We start from the raw sequence: 13,831 nt of genomic DNA on the forward strand, positions 1-13,831 counted from the left end.
TTTTTTCTCTTGGCACCCAGTAATATCTGCAGCTGGTGCATCAATGCACCAGTGCAGAAGGGCACCTTGGTACAGCTTTGCAATCTTTGGTACCTGACATAACACCAGTATTTAACACCCTGAAATATATATTACATGTTGCTTGATTGAAGAAAGAAAGAGCAGGAAACTAACCAAAGCACAACCAAATGTAAACAGGCTTATCCTCAGTCACTGGCATTTTAGACACTGCCGCCAATTTGGCAGCTATAACAGGTACCCATATGGAAAAGATATAAATCTTATAAAGTTTGTATCTGTCTTGTGTGAAACTTGTATGAAAAGTATATAAGAGTGAAAACAGATATAAGATCCCTTGAAAAATTATATAATGAAACTTGTATGTTTTGGATACTTACTAAAACAATGTATGAAAGTAATGAGAAAGTGGCCACTTTCATGAGTAATCACATATAAGTTTTTACTATTTCTTTTCCATATGGGTAGTCACTGTGAAATGAATAACTAAAGCCCCATTCACATAAGTCTACAGTCAGAGTTTTTTCAGTGCAATGCAATTGTTTTTATAAAGTACTAAATCCCAACAAATGTAGTTTCAAGGTGCTTTATACTGTAAGGTAAAGACCCTAAAGTAATACAAAGAAATCAGAGAAAACCCCGACATCATATGACGCCCTTTGGCGACAGTGTGAAGGAAAAACTCCTTTTAACTGGAAGAAATCTCCAGCAGAGTGGCACGTTTTCAAGCACAACCTCCAGCAACCACATCAACCAGTTGGTGCCAGTTTGCCCAGCAATCAGAACCCTGTGTGTCTGAGGCCTGAAGCATTTGAGCTGAACTAAACTTTTTTGGATGCTTGCTAATGTTTCAGGTCTCTTAAGACTTCAATGCTCTGACTCAGAACCCACACAGCCAGCAAACAATGAATTAAAAAGAACACAAAATTTATATGATGCATCCATTTTCCTCCAGTTGGGGTCACAGGAGCCTAGCTCAGCTACCATGGGGTGGGGGGCGGGGTACACTGTGGACAGTATGTTGCAGGGCTGTGGTTGATCCATAAGAAAATCTTTACAGCCTGAGACACGATACTGGAAGCTAAGCTGTAATACAAACGAGTTAAGGGATAAAGCTGCCGGTGCGCTGTATTTGTGCTGAAACCCCAACGACGTTCAACGTCGTCCAAGCAGCTGGACACCACCGTTTATCAAAGTACAATAAAGGAGGAGGAAACTGTTCATTTGGTGGGGTCTATTTTCACATTTGATGCTGTAGCATCTGAGGCAGCAGGATGATTTATGTGGGAGTGAGTGGAAATAGACTACACCGTGTGGGCTCATGGAAATGAAGGAACATGTCCCCCAGTTTAAATAGGATTTTGGCCAACCATGGAGCTCAGCGGCACACAGGAATAAGATATATCAGGTTCTGCACATATATACACACACAGAGACTGCAGTACATCTTGGTTGAGTCTATTTGTCACGGGGTTTCTTTCATAAGAAAGTTAAGCTTAGGCCTGGGCCCTGTATCACAAAGCCAGGCTCTCCTGGGGTCAGCTGCCGCATGCAGCCTTACTCTGGCCATCCAGGCTCACGATCCATCAGCTGCTAACACCAGGCTGGTAATCTGCCGGCTCTATTAACTCTGTTTTTCATTCTAGCCACGAGAATAAGAAGAGTAAAGGCGCAACATGGTGAAAGGTAGATGTAAGTACTAAAAGCACTTGACTAAACATAGAAGCAAAGAAATTATTTCAAGGATTTAAAGTTTGGCCATATAATAAGTGCATGAATGAACAGAAATGCATTTAAAATGCAAGACTTTGATCTGTCAGTATGCATGTATATATATATATATATATATATATATATAAAGATAGATAGATAGATATAGATATTTATGTAATAGCAATATAGCTTATCAGGAAAATGCTGAAGTTGCTGTGTTTCCTCCCGGTTTTCTCTTTTCCTTAAACACTAAAATACTGATGCTGTGCAGTATGAAACCATAAGTATACCACATAAAGATGATATACTGTATATTTTATTTAAAATGCTCGCCAGCATAAAGCCAATCACCCTTTTGAATTTAACCATGACCATATCTTTTCTTCTTCAGAAGAAGATTCGATCAAGACAGTAAACTTTTTAATTACAGGCTGATAATTCATTGAGCCCTGCTTCTCTGCTGGGCTGTAAAAGATGGAGAGGGGAGGAGAAGATGGCTATAAAGGGAGAGAAAACAAGTGGGTGATGGTGAGAGTGTGAGACCGCCGGGAGCCGTGAGACTGATGATATCCACCGAGGCTTCCTGCCATGCTGGGATGTAAACAAAGAGACAAAGGGGCCCTTTAATATCATCTGACATTAACATGAGTTTCGTATCAACACTGAATACTGATATGATTTAGAGGCCATACTTTTATATGAGGAATTAGAGTGTACCCCCAGTAACAAAATGAAATCTGATTTCTTGTTGTGTCATAAAAAGTGGCCCATCGCATGAATCTCTTTGTCACTAAAACAAGTTTTTCCCCGGAAACTGCCAATAAACGCATCAAATTCATGTTTCCTGGACAAATACTTCCATGCATGCGATCGCTTGTTGAATTAAAACTTCACAGAGGATTATGGGTCATTTTAGACTTTACACCTTAATTAATTAAATGAACCCATGAGAGACACTGGCCTGCTGAGCAAATGGAAATTAGAAATCAAAGCTACTCAGTAAATGCCTGCTCGAACACGAGTGGTAAGACAAAATGAAGTTCTTCCCAAGTCCATGCTGCAGGCAGCAGCTAGTTAGCATTAGGGACGTCAGAAAACATTCAAAAACTCAAGCACAACCTAACATTTGCTGTATGTCTGTAAGCAATCCATTAAAACTCTTCTTTGACAGTCAAAATGTATTTAACATGCTGCTGAAATGTGCTGCACTGACCTGCTGAGTGTGGCTAACAGCAGCAGCGGTAACACTAGCAGCGCTAACAGTAGCAGTGCTAACAGCAGCAGCGCTAACACCAGCTATCAGTCTTAAAATCCAACAATATTAGAAAATTACTTTAATGCAGAAGGAATCAAGACTACAGCATAAATGTGGTATCAAGTTGTAGGTAAAAAGGAGACCTTTCATATCCTTTGGACAGACACATCTCACACTGATCCTTTTCGCTAACGCCCTTTGAATGATAAGAGTGAAACCGAGGTACACTATACAATTAAAAAGTACAGCTTATCCATCACAAACGCCTGCTTTATTGTCCTTCTGGATACCAATGAGGTTCAAAATTCACAAAGTGTACATCATATTTTATTCAGCAAGACTTTAAACTAGTGATTGAGTCAGGGGAAAAAAAGCCCATCAGAAAAGCGTTTACTGAGGTCACAGAGCAAGGGAGTTGAGGGCTGTTCTCTCATAGACGTCTATTAAACGAGTTGGGAAAATGTTCTGATAACAGCCGACAAAGACAAAGTTAAGCTTGTAGATCATATTCATCATCGCCGCATTTAAACTTACCAACATTAGCTGTATCAGTCCGGAAAGTTGGTGGAGGAGTAAAACTTCCTATCATTTAATGTGCTTTTAAGAACACCCATTCCCTGAGCTATTAGCCTGTCAAGCAAGAAAACATCAGGAAAGTGAAACATTCATCAGTTTGTACAAGAGTGAAACACAACTTTCAAAGTAGCTCTGCTTAAATGGATCTCTTCACTTTGATGCACCTGATGTAGACTTCATTATGCCGTCGGCTCAGTTCAAAGAGAATATTTAGGAAAAACACCGCAAATGCAAATCTTTCTGTCGAACACGAGATCCTGAGATATCGTTCAGTAGATATTTGTTCATGTTGCCAGTGAGGTTTAGAAAGTCCTGTAGTGCCTCCGGTCACCTGTTGTTTATCTTTTCAAAATTAAGTACAAAATCAGAAATGCTCTGAATGCAGCTGAGCAGCAGGAGACATAAAACCAGTTTAACGAAGCAATTCTGGCCACAAAGAGATTTTTTCTTCGTTTGTGAGATTTCACTTTAACAATCCTTTTTCTCATCTGGATGGCAGCTCTATTCTGTTGCGAAGAAAAGCCGACAGGCCTATTAACATGTTGCCTCCATCACATTGCAATAAAACATTCAATGCAGAAAAAAAATTCTTTTTAATTTAAAGATCTGTTCTTCTAGACTTCATCTTACGTGTTAAACTTCTTTCTTCCTTCTTACATTTAAGTCAAAACAGACTGACAGCTTTGGCATATCGTACTGTTGAGGAATATGATGAATAAATTCATTTTATTCAGTGTGTTCTACACTACTGACTGGTTTGTAGGCATTAATGTGAACATTAATTTCATTGATTCTGTCAGAAGGGTTGTTTTTCTTCAAGCTGCTTTCACCGGGCGGCTCGTAAAAGCTGAACTTAGTGCCAGTCCCCATGAGCTGACATGCTTTGGCACATACCCTGTTTTCAACCTCAGCAAGCCACTTTGTAACACACCTGCTTTACCAGACGTTATGTTGAAAATCTGTTAAATTGGCAAACCTAATGAAGTGACAGTGCATCTGTGTGTACAGGACTGTGGAAAAGTCTTGAGCCACCCCCATTTCCTGATGTTTTGGTTCCAAGGAGCCAGCCTTTCTTGAGCCTTGAGCAGTTTGTCTGTGTAGGTTTTCGGTCATCCTGGTTATGGTAATCTAAAGAAAGTAAGGAAAGCGACTGCTCTGAATGCATTGATCTCTCATCCAAGAGGCTTCTTCAGTTCACAACATTTGAAGAAATCCAGTTGCTTTCTTTCCAGGGTCCTTAGTCTTGAGCTAAAGTTCTCCTGGCTTTCTGAAGGCCTTTTGGACATTGGCTGCTTGGAGGAATTTGGATTTTTGTTTACAAGTGAGGGGAGAGCAAGACTGACAGACAGATTGGTGATGCAGTGATGCAGATTCTGTGTGATGAGAAAGCTGAGTGTAAACGTAAAGCTGCTGATTTACCAGTGAACCCACGTTCCTACCCTCACCTATGGTCACAAGGTTTGCGTAGTGATTACCCATACCTGGATAGAATGGACTGGTTCGTATACCGCACGTTTCCACACAGCACTTGAAGCACCAAATACAACATACCTCATTCATCCATTCACAACCATTCATACAAGCTCTTTTTTCTTCAGTGCTTTCTATCTCACTTTCACACACATTCATACTCCGATGAACACATCAGAGAGCAACTTGGGGTTCAGTATTTGCCAAGGATACTTTGGCATGAAGACTGGAGCATCAACTAACATTTAAACCACCAACCTTCTGTTTAGTACATGACCTGCTGTACCTCGTGAGCTACATCCACAGATTATAGATACAAGCTGAGGAAATTATATTTTTCGAAAGGGTAGCTAAGAGTAGAACCACTGTTCTTGCACATCCAAAGCAGCCAGTTGAGGTGATTCGGGCATCTGTTCAGGATGCATCCTGAACGTCTCCGAGGCAAGGTGTTCAGGGTATCAGGAGGAGGACCCTCCTGGGATGATGCGTCACTGTTCCCCCAAAGGAGCTGGAGGAGGTGGTTGGAGAGAGTGAGGTCTGGGCTTCTCTGCTGAACAAAACACAGATAAGTGCAAGCGATGGAGGGATTATTAGGTAGATTATTAAATTAGCTGGGACTATGTCTGTGAAGGTTCTCAGTCATCCAGGTCATCGTAGTCAAAGGAGCTTGCAAAGAAAAGCGTCTGGACTTCTTTAAGTTACTTGAAGACGTTTCACCTCTCATCCGAGAAGCTTCTTCAGTTCTAAGGTCAAATGGTGGAGAGTCCCAGATATAAACCTAGTGGGAGTATCCCCCCACAGAGGGACAAAAGGACCCCCTGATGATCCTCTAATCGCCTGAGCCAAGGTGTGAAACAGGACAACTGTTTGCCTTTCCTGGACTGCGCTGTGCACATTGAAGAGAACGGCAACCTCAACATCGAAGTTTACCGGAAGCCCACACACACGGACCAGTACCTCCTCTTTGACTCCCATCACCCTTTGGAACACAAACTTGGAGTAATTAGGACCCTACACCACCGGGCAGAACATGTTCCCTCTAAGCCTGAAGGGAAAAAGAAGGAACACACACATGTAAAGGAAGCACTCGAAACGTGCGGCTATCCTAAATGGGCGTTCTTAAAGTCAGCAAAGAGGCACAGAAAAGAAGACCAGACAACAGAGAGGGAGGATAAGAAGGACAGACGCAACAACATTGTCATCCCCTATGTAGCCGGTGTATCAGAGAAACTCAGGAGAGTTTTCTCCAAGCATGACATCCCGGTGCATTTCAGACCCAGCAACACGCTCAGACAGAAACTGGTTCACCCGAAAGACAAAACGCCAAAACACAAACTTAACAATGTGGTGTTTGCTGTACAGTGCAGCGAGGAATGCTCAGACCTCTACATTGGAGAGACCAAACAGCCACTTCACAAGCGCATGGCACAACACAGAAGAGCCACCTCCACAGGACAAGACTCAGCAGTCCATCTGCATCTTAAGGATAAAGGTCACTCTTTCGAGGATGCCAATGTTCACATTTTGGACAGAGAGGACAGATGGTTTGAAAGAGGAGTGAAAGAAGCATCTATGTCCACTGTGAGCGACCATCTTTGAACAGAGGCGGGGTTTACGACACCAACTCTCTGCCATCTATAATCCAGTTTTGAGATCCCTTCCCAGACGCCTTAACGCCCACTCACATCCTGGGCCATCTGACCTCAGGAATTCGCATGATAAGGTGGGGCCAGGTTTCACAATGAACACACCCGAAACTCTGGTTGATTGGGACCCACACCCAGTTTCACACCTTGGCTCAGGCCATTAGAGGATCATCAGGGGGTCCTTTGGTCCCTCTGTGGGGGATACTCCCACTAGGTTTATATCTGGGACTCTCCACCATTTGACCTTAGAACTGAAGAAGCTTCTCGGATGAGAGGTGAAACGTCTTCAAGCAACTTAAAGAAGTCCAGACGCTTTTCTTTTCAAGCTCCTTTGACTAGCTGGGACTATGTGGAATATTTATTTCCATATAGTGGAATTAAACCTTTGGCTCTTTTTTTTAATTGCAGAAACTTTGGCTTGTCAAGACAAAAAAAGCTGCTATGTTGACAAGTTAAACTGTTTAGCTTCATTAGTATGTTTATACACTTACTTCCCAGCAAATATAGGTCCGTCTTCATCTGGAGTGAATGTCTAATAACTGAATATACCTGTGATGCTGTGCAGGGCCTTTAGGTTAATGTGTCCATAATGGCCTCAGACTTGATCCAATTTCAGGTTTTTTTTTCATTTTCAGATGAAAAAAATTCATTTTTATTGCTTTTTCACAAATAGTGTTTTTGACTGTTATTGCTCAATTCCCGACTCTCTCTCTCTCTCTCTCTCTCTCTCTCTCTCTCTCTCTCTCTCTGTGTGTGTGTGTGTGTGTGTGTGTGTGTGTGTGTGTGTGTGTGTGTGTGTGTGTGTGTGTGTGTGTGTGTGTGTGTGTGTGTGTGCACAACATTGTGTAAGCATGCACATGTCTTTGTGTGCGCTGTCAGTGCCTCAAACTGACAGCTGAACTAACCACCCGGCATTAATGAGTTCACACACACACATTAGATAGAGGGGGGAAAATAACAAAAGAAAACACCCTTCACGCCATAATTTGTTTTCCTGTGTCGCCTCCTGACACCGTGAAGATTGAGGCAGAATATTAGCAAGAAATTATGTCAAATTTAGAAAAGTTGTTTTGCCCACGCCAGGCGTCGGGACTGACAGACGAGGACGAGATGTACGAGTGTTTATCAGCTGCCATCGGGAAGCTCCCAAGGGGCTGTGAGGCAGACGGCCATGTTTGTTTTGGAGAGAAGAATCTTCTGGAATAGAACAGACAGAGAATCAGGAGGGAGGAGAAGAGACAATCTGCTGCTGAAATCAGACAGAGCATGGATGGATGGATGATGGAGGGGTTATTAAACTGATTATTTATGAATGAATGAATGAATGAATGAATGAATGAATGAATGAATGAATGAATGAATGATAAGAGGGACAGATGCAAGGAAAGTGAGACAGGAATGCATTAAGTGAAGCTGACGATCTCAGTGATTTCAATGGGATGAATAAACCACCTTCTTGTCCTCCCTCATCCACCCAGTCTCTCTCTTCTGTAATAAGTGTGAGGTGGTATTGAAAAGATGCCCACATTCAGAAAAAATAACAAGAGCAAACCAGCAGACTCATGATGAGTTCAGCTATACTGAAAGCTGTGTATATTTATTCTGGGACTCTATTAGAGTAGCTTTGCATGAGTCACAGTTCAAAATAATCCTTAGCTATCTCAGTGATGCAGTCCCACAGTTCATTCTCCATCTGGAACAAGCTGCTTTAGCCCCGCCCTATTGGCTGCCCTATCTTTTCTTAGAGCAGGAGGGTGGAGCTTCTGCTGCTGAGATGACCATATTAGGAATATTTGCTGTTTATGACATCATGCAGATCCATGACTAGAAAAAAACTGTCTGAAAAAAAGCATTTCAAGTTATGACAGGTTAGGTGTCTGTTTTGATCAGCTTACTATTCCAGTGTTTACATTCTTGAATTCCTGGGAATTAAGGTTTAGCTCTTACCTTAAGTTTAATACCTATTGGCATGTTTTTAGTTCGCTCAGTGTTCCCTGTGTCTTGTCTTGTAGCTTCTGTATCTGCACATTTTGTGAGAGTTATGTAACCAGTATTAGTTGTATTTTTTGTTCCTGTTTTACTTTGAAGGTTATTTTTCTTTCATGCTTTGCATTAGTTGAATGAACCTATGTTTCATTCCACTCTTTTAGTTACCGAGTTAGTCCTCAGTGTGAATACAGTGCTGTGCGTCTTGAGCAAACCCTCCTTATATTTTGCTTTATATTGGCTCCAAGGAGCCAGACTTTAACTCTTGGTCTGGATTCAATAGTTCTCCAGACTTCCTGAAGCTCTTTTTCACAGTATTGTGTTTAGTCCTGTTCTCTCCTCCTCATTTTGTCCTGGTAGTTTCTTTGCATGATTTTTGTTTTCTACTGGATTTTTCTCACATTCAGGCTTGGTTTAGATTTTTTTTTGTTTGTTTGTTTGTTTGTTTTTGCGCTCGGCTTATTACCAGCCTAAATGAATTTAGCTTTTTCCTTCTTTTATGTCTGCATTTCCACCTCTGACATCTCACAACAATATCTACAGTCACTCAAAACTGTATTCTTTAAATTCGCTTCACTTTGGCCTTTAATATAATTAAATCCAGTCATTCTCATCAATAAGCTGCTGAACATGGTACAGACGGCCCTGTGAATATGTCCTTTATCTCAACACAAACTACTTTAAAACCCAGCTCAATCATCATTCTCAAATATACAGATGACACAACTGGATTAACAACCAAAGCGATAAAAAGAGGTGGAAGCTAGAGAAGCCCCTTGGTGCCTTGAAAGCAACCTCCAGCTCAATACATGGAAACACAAGAGACTGTTATTGATTTAAGGCATCGCTAACCCCTCAAATACCCTGTACACATCTTCAAAGAATCTATAACATCATCATGAAATGTCATGGCACCCACATTAGCAATATGACTCATTAATAATGACCACGCTACCAGAAAACATGTAAAATATAAAGTAAAATTAGGGCTTAAATTAAAGTCACCACTGAGATATGCTATTATTATTATTATTATTATTATTATTATTATTATTATTATTATTATTATTATTTTAATATCTATGGCCTTAGTCAAAGGAGCTTGCAAAGAAAAGCGTCTGGACTTCTTTAAGTTGCTTGAAGACGTTTCACCTCTCATCCGAGAAACTTCTTCAGTTCTAAGGTCAAATGGTGGAGAGTCCCAGATATAAACCTAGTGGGAGTGACCCCCCACAGAGGGACAAAAGGACCCCCTGATGATCCTCTAATCGCCTGAGCCAAGGTGTGAAACTGGGTGTGGGTCACAATCAGCCAGAGTTTCGGGTGAGTTCATTGTGAAACCTGGCCCCACCTTATCATGCGAATTCCTGAGGTCAGATGGCCCAGGATGTGAGTGGGCGTTAAGGCGTCTGGGAAGGGATCTCAAAACTGGATTATAGATGGCAGAGAGTTGGTGTCGTAAACCCCGCCTCTGTTCAAAGATGGTCGCTCACAGTGGACATAGATGCTTCTTTCACTCCTCTTTCAAACCATCTGTCCTCTCTGTCCAAAATGTGAACATTGGCATCCTCGAAAGAGTGATCTTTATCCTTAAGATGCAGATGGACTGCTGAGTCTTGTCCTGTGGAGGTGGCTCTTCTGTGTTGTGCCATGCGCTTGTGAAGTGGCTGTTTGGTCTCTCCAATGTAGAGGTCTGAGCATTCCTCGCTGCACTGTACAGCATACACCACATTGTTAAGTTTGTGTTTTAGCGTTTTGTCTTTCGGGTGAACCAGTTTCTGTCTGAGCGTGTTGCTGGGTCTGAAATGCACCGGGATGTCATGCTTGGAGAAAACTCTCCTGAGTTTTTCCTGATACACCGGCTACATAGGGGATGACAATGTTGTTGCGTCTGTCCTTCTTATCCTCCCTCGCTGGTGTCTGGTCTTCTTTTCTGTGCGTCTTTGCTGACCTTAAGAACGCCCATTTAGGATAGCCGCACGTTTCGAGTGCTTCCTTTACATGTGTGTGTCCGTGTGTGTGGGCTTTCGGTAAACTTCGATGTTGAGGTTGCCGTTTTCTTCAATGTGCACAGCGCAGTCCAGGAAAGGCAAACAGTCGTCCTTTGTGTCTTCCCTGGTGAACTTGATGTTTTTATCCACAGCGTTAATGTGCGCAGTGAAGGATTCCACTTCTTGTGTCTTGATTTTGACCCAGGTGTCGTCCACATATCTGTACCAGTGGCTGGGTACTCTTCCTTTGAAAGAGCCAAGAGCCTTCCTTTCCACTTCCTCCATGTAAAGGTTGGCTACAATAGGTGACACGGGGGAGCCCATGGCACAGCCATGTTTTTGTCTGTAAAAGCCTTCGTTGTACTTGACATATGTAGTGGTGAGGCAGAGGTCTAACAGTGTGCAGATCTGATCGGGTGTGAAGTTGGTCCTGTCCTCCAAGGAGCTGTCTTCTTGTAGTCGTTTTCTGACAGTCTCCACGGCCTCCGTGGTGGGTATGCAAGTGAAGAGAGAGACTACATCAAAGGACACCATGGTTTCATCTGGATCCAGGGTAAGTTTCTGGACCTTGTCGGTGAAGTCGGTGGAGTTCTTGATGTGGTGGTCTTCAAGCAACTTAAAGAAGTCCAGACGCTTTTCTTTGCAAGCTCCTTTGACTACGATGACCTGGATGACTGAGAAACTTCACAGACATCTATGGCCTTAGCTTATCCAAAGTAATTTCTCCAGGTATATCTGGAGATGCAGATCATTCTGAAACCAGGAATTTGATTAATGAGTAGAATGATGGGAACTTTGAGCCTTGGGAGACGTCTGCAGTCTTGGACAGCTCAGGTTTGATGTAGCAATGATTCTTGACTCTTCTCTCTAACGCTGATGCAGATTTAAATGGTGTACTTAAATCTCCCGTCTCAATCTTGCAAATATCAACTGTGAATTTTGCTTTGTAGCATCTGTGAATGCTACATTGGATTAAGCTTATCCAACATGTTTGACCGATTGCAGATTTCACTGACCTTGGCAGTGTGTGTGTTTTGATTCTTATTCTGTAACTCTCCTTATCCTTATCACCAGGCTGCAGTTAGATAACAAAGAGTCACTGACACCAACGTATTTAAGGCTATTGTGAAAGTTCTCAAGTGCAACTCCACTCTAATTGATGCAACAGAAATGAAGCACAACAGATGCTGCATCCATTTTAATCCCAGTAGTACCAGACAGACTCTTCAGGCCGTGCATTTTTATAACAGACACAGGCCCATCGTAGGGACCTGCAGGAAGAAAAGGTTTGTGAATGGTCACAGTGTTTTGGCTCACGGGTGTGTAGAGGACTTTGTCTTGGTTCCATGACTGCAGCCTGAAGAAGTGAGCATCAGTGAGCCAAGAAAAAGCAACAACTGCGAAACAAAGGGTCTGCGTGGGTCTCCAAAGAGACATTAATAACAGCCAGCTATCAGTGAACACAAACTGGAGGGCTGGTGATTAATAAATGAACTCATCCCCCCTGAAAACAGCTGAGCCATCAGTGACACACAATGCTTACCCAGCATTCATCAGCACGATGATTTAAAGACATCTGCAGGCTGTGGAGTCATTTGCTCTAAAACTCTAAAACTAAAAAGAAGAAAAAGTACGGCACATAAAAACCTTTTTTTCAAAGTTTTCATCTATTTTTTTCCCAGTGCATACAGTTTGAAACCTTTTTTTGAAAACTACCAACAATATGAATGATTTAGAGCAGCGGTCTCCAACCTTTTTTGCGCCACGGACCGGTTCATGCCCGACAATATTTTCACGGACCGGCCTTTAAGGTGTCGCGGATAAATACAACAAAATAAAACTAGTACCGATACCGAAAAAAAGAAGATTTATTCATAACACAGTTAACGTTAACGAGTTAACGATAAAAACGATAACAAAATAACGCTGAAAACCGATAAAAACCTTGAAAACCATACATTTCACAACTGAGCCTCAACTCTTGCGGCCCGGTACCAAATGACTCACGGACCGGTACCGGTCCGAGGCCCGGGGGTTGGGGACCGCTGATTTAGAGAATCTGGAGGATAATAGAAATATAAAAAAGCAAAAAAAAAGTAAATATTAAATAAAAAATTAACTGTTACAATTAGAAATTACTTTAATAACGTTTGTATAAACAGAATAAAAATCTAAAGTAATTAGTTTCTGGACGTTTTAATGTATAATAAAAAGAATAATTAAAATAACTTCTAAATGAACTATTAGTGAATGAATAGGACCAAAGAAGACCAAGTTGACCAAGACTGTGGCACAACTGTCAGTTACACAGTAAACAATAAAATAATATATACTAAGATGGTATTGAACATGTATAAGAACATTAATTTAAAAAAACATTTTTTAAAGTTAAAATATAACATGATGTTGCTCGGCTGTTGCATTGCATCGTATGTATTATGTAGGTACAGTATTAAGATGTTCATGATGGAACAATTATTAGATCAAATATTATTTTAGGGTTTCATCCTGGTCCAGGGTGTTGCTAAAAAACATTGTTGCTTCTGTGCTGGACTAGAGACCAATCAGCAACTCCCTCGCAACCAGCAGGTGGCGAGCATTTACAGACAAGTCACAATCTTCCATATGGATTACAGGCGGTTGCCGCAACCAGAACAATCACAAGGTTGTTTTTTGGTGCGGCAAATATACCTCTGTGACCACCTAACGACTGCAAGAAACCTTTGGGAACCAATCTCCAACTGGTTAGGGAATATTGCATTTTTAGTAGCAACCAATGGTTGCCTGGCAGTGACCAACCATTCTCAAGGCTTGTGTGACCAGGCTTTAGCAATAGATTTCACAGCAACTGCCAACAATCTGCAGAAACCACTTCCAACAATTACCCATTGGTGGTTGTTAACCATGTGACCACATAGTACCATATTATTCCAGCACAGCACTTTGGTGTCAGACTGCAGGCTTACTTAGAGTTTACCTACAGTTTCTAGGAACCAGAAGTTTCATTGTCACTTTTTCACCTCTCTTTTCCTTACAACCAATCAGGTCACGGAAGAGGGCTGACCCACCTGAGCCTAGTTCTGTTTGAGGTCTCTTCCTTTTAAACTGGATTTCCTCCTCCCGACAGTCACCAAGTGCTGCTCCTAGGGGATCGAATAATCGCAGTGATTCTCTCT

Source organism: Copadichromis virginalis, linkage group LG10, assembly GCF_057382275.1.
Source record: "Copadichromis virginalis isolate Kocher_CV1m ecotype Utaka linkage group LG10, C_Virginalis_male_GT1.1, whole genome shotgun sequence".
In the NCBI taxonomy this organism is placed as follows: domain Eukaryota; kingdom Metazoa; phylum Chordata; class Actinopteri; order Cichliformes; family Cichlidae; genus Copadichromis; species Copadichromis virginalis.